This window comes from Staurois parvus, unplaced genomic scaffold (genome assembly GCF_062004578.1).
Source record: "Staurois parvus isolate SC_StPar_1 unplaced genomic scaffold, SC_StPar_1.0 ptg000014l, whole genome shotgun sequence".
Taxonomy (NCBI): domain Eukaryota; kingdom Metazoa; phylum Chordata; class Amphibia; order Anura; family Ranidae; genus Staurois; species Staurois parvus.
This window is the reverse complement of record NW_028317810.1, coordinates 11,823,070-11,829,069: the sequence shown is the minus strand read 5'-3', so window position 1 is coordinate 11,829,069 and position 6,000 is coordinate 11,823,070.

Genomic DNA, 6,000 nt, shown 5'->3' with positions numbered 1-6,000 from the left:
CAGAATCTGGTGCAGCTGTGCATAGTAACCAATCAGCTTCTAACTTCAATTTGTTCAATTAAGCTTTGACAATAAAACCTGGAAGCTGATTGGTTTCTATGCACGACTGCACCACATTCCATGTGCTCCAGTTTTAGTAAATCATCCCCCATTTGTTTTGTAACCCCATTCACACAGAACGAATGTACATGCACTTTTACTGGGCAGATTGTCTCAATAGCAAGTTGTTTGTAAATTCCGTTTTTTCTCCCCTTGCCAAATTTACAGTTCCTTGTAATTGTTGATACAGGATTTCTAATACCTTATTTATTATTTTAGTTATTTTTTTCTGTGTATAAAGTGGAACTATAGGCAAAAATTATAAATTGATATATTGTTCCCATGTGTTAGCCCCAGTTCACACATGTGCGTTTTTGAGATGCGATTTGTGACTCTGAATTCGCAGGGGCAGTGAATTAAATGTATTCCTATTGAGGGTGTTCAGATAAATGAGGCTTGCATTCCGTTTTAGAGATAGGGTCCTGTGTGAGTTTGTGATTGCATGTTTTGAAGTTGCATTTTATAGCAAGAGAGAGAAAACAAACAACAAATGGTGAATGCAGAGTTAGAACATACATGCCGTGTAACAGCATAAAAAATGCATTGGTGTTCAGCGACAATTGCATGTCATTCACAGAGCAGAGTCGCCATACAAAATGGAGTGATTTTAGAACACACATGTGTGAACTTGGGCTTATTCCCCCTAGACATTCTACTTATTAATGCCTGTTGATCCTGCCCAAGCTCTTTATCCATATTTGTTATCTATTTCCTGCTAGGTAAAAAAATTGGGTTTAATTTGTTTCAAGGTTTATTTATTTATTTTTGGTGGGGGTATGTTTTATCTTTCGTTATTTAGGGCATGCAGCATACTTTTATTGCTGACATACGCAAAGCTCCCATTTGTTTGCAGCCTGTCAACAAATGTGTAGTAAAGTAGTATGCACCAAGGGACCATATATTTATTCAGCCTATTGCTCTAGCTGGTATTGAAGGCTTAGTTCACCTCTTTACAAGAAATGTAAGGGCTCAATCACACTTGACTGTTTTACCAACGCTTGCCAAACGCCCCTATAGCGTTTGGCAAGCGTTGGTCTGATGTTTGCGGAGCGTTTTTTAACGCTCCGCAAACGCTCCGCAAACGCCGCATGCGCGGTTTAGTGGCAGTTGGTAGGTGTTTGCCGAGAGTTAAAAACACCCCACAAACGCCTAGAATGAAGTTTGAATGGTGTTACCGCTCCGCAAATGCTCCGCAACCGCGCCGCCGGGCATTTGTGGAGCGGCACCATAGACAGGAATAGGAGGCTTCAACGCCTCCTGACTCGTCCAGAGGCGTCCGTTTTGCCGCGCCGCAACGCGCCGCGACGCTACCGCTCCCGTTAGAACAGTACCATGTGCTGCAATGTGCAAAATTGCCAGAGGCGTTTGGGAAGTAGTAAAAACGCTTCCCAAACGCCTCTCTGCCGCCTGCACACAACGCTAGTGTGAACGTAGCCTAAAGTTGAAGTAACTCACAACAAGCTCCCCGCCCCTCTGGTCCCTGCTGCTTTTACTTTATATTCAAATAGTTTTTATTGAAGAAATTTTCAACAATTTACCACAACATATTACAGATATATAAAACTATCAAAGTTCACAATAAGAAAATGTATAATCAAGAAAAGAGGTAATTATTAGAGAAAACAAACAATTTCCCATTATTTAGCTGGGAATGGTGTAGCAGGGCCTCGGATACTTGAGAGGTATGCTCAGAAGATTGTGAACTAAGTGTGGATGAATATGTGATAAACCGTAGAGGGGAGAAGGGTTAGAAGGGAGATAGAGGGGGGGGAGGGAGGGGGGGGGGAGCACCAGTCCAATGTGTTGATTACAGTATGGTGATATATTATTGTAGTTATCACTTAACAGAGCAATTAGGGTCTTGGAGCCACCGAAACCATTGAGAGCAGAATTTGTGGTATGAGAAATTTTGGATTGCTGTTCTCTTTTCCATCTCACAATGGAGATTAAGCTCTATAATGAGGGTTGAGAACAAAGGGGATGTGGTAGATTTCCATAATTTAGTAATATTGTTTTTTGCTATTGCTAGTATATGAATTATGATAGTACGAGAGTCCACAGGAAAATTATCTATTCCTATATGAAGGAGAGCTATAACTGGGTTTGGAGTCGTTGAAACTGTAGATATGCTGGATATCAGCTGAAATACTTTGTTCCAATACGATGTGAGAGATTTACAAGACCAAAGTATATGGAGGATCGTACCTATTTCTCCACAGTGTCTCCAGCACTTGGGCGAATGTTGTGTGTAATAGAGATTGAGCTTAACAGGCGTTAGATACCACTGATGTAAGATTTTCATGTATGCTTCCCAATGGGAGTTACATTTGGATGCCTTGTATGTGGTATTGAAGGTTTTCGACCAAGTGTAAGGAGAGACTGGTTGACGGAATATTTTTTCCCAGTTAATCAGGGAAGTAGTGTGTATATTAAACTGAGTGTTATTCATAATGGAGTAGAAGGTTGAGATTCCCTTTTTGGGGTAATGTGATCTCTGAAAGAAGAGGTGTGCTCTGGAGGGAATTATTCGTTCTTGAGATATATCCATTGTATGCAAGGCGTGGGCAATTCTCATGTATGTGAATTGTTCATTGTCAGGGAGGTGAAACTGTGTTTGGAGGTTAGCAAAGGATTTTAGCTTATGATCTGTATATAAGTCTCGGACACGGGATATACCTTGATTTTCCCATTGTGTGAGGTTTAGTGAGGGGATGATGAGGTGCAATGTAGAGATTGGAGTTGGAATTTTTGTTGTTTCATTGCCTGGGTAATGAGAGGACAAGAGGTCAAACCAGGCTTGTAAAGAGGCTTTTATACATGGATGTTTAGATAATGAAAGAATTTGGCTATTTAGAGGGAGGAATAATAGATTATCAGGAGTATATGGGAGATGTGACGGAATTTCTGATTGAGTCCACAATTTATCTTTTGTAGGATGCCACCAAAAGAAGAGCTGGTCTAGGAGCACAGCGTTGTAGTAAGATTTTAAATGAGGATGGCCTGCTCCTCCCCTGGAGGAAGGTCTTATTAGTAGATTTGTCGTGCATCTAGGCTTTTTGTTGTTCCACATAAATTTATTTAGTATCGCTTGGAGTTTGTAAAAAAAGGTATTAGGAACTGGAATAGGAAGAGTACGGAAAATATAAAGTATTTTAGGTAATATGCACATTTTTAAAGATGCTATTCTACCCATTGTCGATAGTGTGGGAGTATGGAGCTGTTTGAGCTCTCGTGGAATGGAGTCAAGTAGAGGTTTATAGTTAGCTTCATATAGTTGGTTAGTTGAGGGCGTAAGTTGTATTCCCAGGTATGGAATGCTGTGTGATTCCCATGTGAAGGGGAACTGCTTGCTCAGTATATTTTGGGTCTTAGGAGGGGTGTATAGGTTCAAAATGGAAGATTTGGGCTCATTGAGCTTGTAGTAGGAGACTTCAGAGTAATTGTGAAGATGCATGCGTATCGATTGAAGAGATTTGTAGGGATTAGTAACCATTAGGATGATATCATCAGCAAAAAGGCTAATTTTATGGTACATTTTGGAATGTGTAATACCTGTGAATGTTGGGTCATCTCTAAGTTTAGAGGCCAAGGGTTCAATTAATAGAATGAAGATTATGGGAGAGAGGGGGCAGCCTTGTCTAGTGCCATTAGAGATTTGGAAGGGCTTGGAGAGTGTGCCATTAGTTAAAACTGTAGCAGAGGGTTTGGAGTAGAGGGCAAGTATTGCCGACAACATCCAGTCTGTAAGACCAAATTTTTGGAGTGTGAGTTTCATAAAAAGCCAATGGATTCGGTCGAATGCTTTTTCAGCGTCTAAAGATAGTAATAATGATGGTTGTTTGGTGGTTTCGAGCTTGTGGAGGAGGGATATTATTCTTCTAGTAGCGTCCGGTGCTTGTCTACCAGGAACAAAACCTACCTGGTCAGGGTGGATTAGCGTGGGGAGGTAAGGAAGTAATCTTTGGGCAACTATTTTGGCATATAGCTTTATGTCCGTGTTTAATAAAGAGATCGGTCTATAGTTTTGTACCAGTTGGTTATCTTTGTTTGGTTTGGGAATGGTTGTAATTACTGACTATAACATTTCAGAGGGGAATATCCCTGTAGAGGCAACATGATTAAATAATTCAGATAGATGTGTTGTAAGGTTGGATGCCATTATTTTGAAGTATTCGTTGGTAAAACCATCATTTCCCGGGGATTTGTTTAGGGGTAGTGTTTTTATGCTACGGTCAATTTCTGCAGGGCAGATTGGTATCGATAGTGAGGTAAGTTGGGATGCTGAGAGACGGGGTAAGTTGGTATTATCTAGGAAATTTTGAATGGTAGTGGTGGTGGGTTGGGACGTATTAATATCATCTTTGAGGTTGTATAGTGTGTGGTAATATGTTGCAAACGCGTCGGATATGTCTCGAGGGTTTGTAAGTAATGCTTGGGTAGTGGGGTGTTTAATCGAGGCTATCTTAGTTTTAAGTCGCTTTTGTTTAATCATTTTTGATAGGAGTGCATTTGCTTTATTACCAAGCGTGTAAAATTTGGATTTAGCTCTCTGTAGGTTGAGGTCGTATTCGTGTAACAAAAGTATTCGTAGTTTGTTTCTATCAGAGGCCAGGGACGCGGCTATGGTAGCATTTGGGTTGGTTTTGTTAATTTCTTCGTTACGTTTAATGGAGGAAAGAATCTGATCTATTTGATGGGATCTTTGTTTTTTGATGCGGGAATTTAATTGTATGAGGATACCTCTCATGTAAGCCTTATAGGTGGGCCAGAGCGTGGTTATAGGCATGTTCGGAGTTGCATTAGTCTCAAAAAATAGGTTATGAGCTTCTAAAATATGTTTCTGGTATTCAGGGTTCTTCAGGATTGCAGAGTTTAATCTCCAGATTGGCGGGATTACCGAGCGCTGGTTTTCGTCCACTGAGATATGGATAGGAGCATGGTCTGACCATGTTATCGTGCCAATTGTAGATGATGTTATATGTTGCAGTGTCCATTTGTCCGTGAGGAAAAAATCGATTCTGGAGTATGAAAGATGTGGAGGGGAGTAGTAGGTGAAGTCTTTCTCTATGTTGACATCTCCAGATGTCGTAGAGGTCATGGTTATGTAGGAATTGATTGAAGGTCTGTTTAGACAATCTTTTATTAAAAGATGAGTCTAGGTGCGGATTGCCGATGATATTGAAGTCTCCTCCAATGATAATTCTACCTTGTTTTAGTGAAGAGATGGTGTTGTAAAGTTTGTTAAAGAATTGCAGCTGGTTTTTGTTGGGACCATATACGTTCACTAAAGTGTAAAGGTTGTTGTTCAGTTGGCATATTAGAATGTGGTAGCGGCCTTGAGGGTCAACGGTTTCTGATATGTGTTGGAACTGGATAGAGTCTTTTATGGCTGTAATGACTCCATTTTTTTTTTTTAAGTTCATGGCCATGAAGATGTTTGGGAAACGGTGGAGGTGGAATTTGGGTATCTTGTTTGTAGCGAAGTGGGATTCTTGGATAAAAACTATATCGGTCTGAAATTTCTTAGTTTCTTTATGAAGCATCGATCTTTTAAATGGAGAGTTTAAACCCCGGACATTAAGGGATGTAATGTTGATCATTGTGCAGGTCTTGAAGCGCTAAGCGAAATATTTGAGGTGATAATTGAAGGGATGTGAAATTGTGCTAGTATTTCCATGTGAGGGAGGAGGTAACCAAAAGTGAGAATTTGATTTTGGTTCGGTTGCTGGATTGAGGTGAAATTTCCATGAAAGTTCTTCATTAATCTGTTGGTAATAAGGCGGATTTGAGCGACTGGTGATGGTGCCAAGGAGGGAGGTGGAAGGAAAAAAGGAGGGGTGTAAAAAAGAGACTTGCTGAAAATGCAAGTGGTCTGAGTAGCTTGCATTGCTACTTCAGATG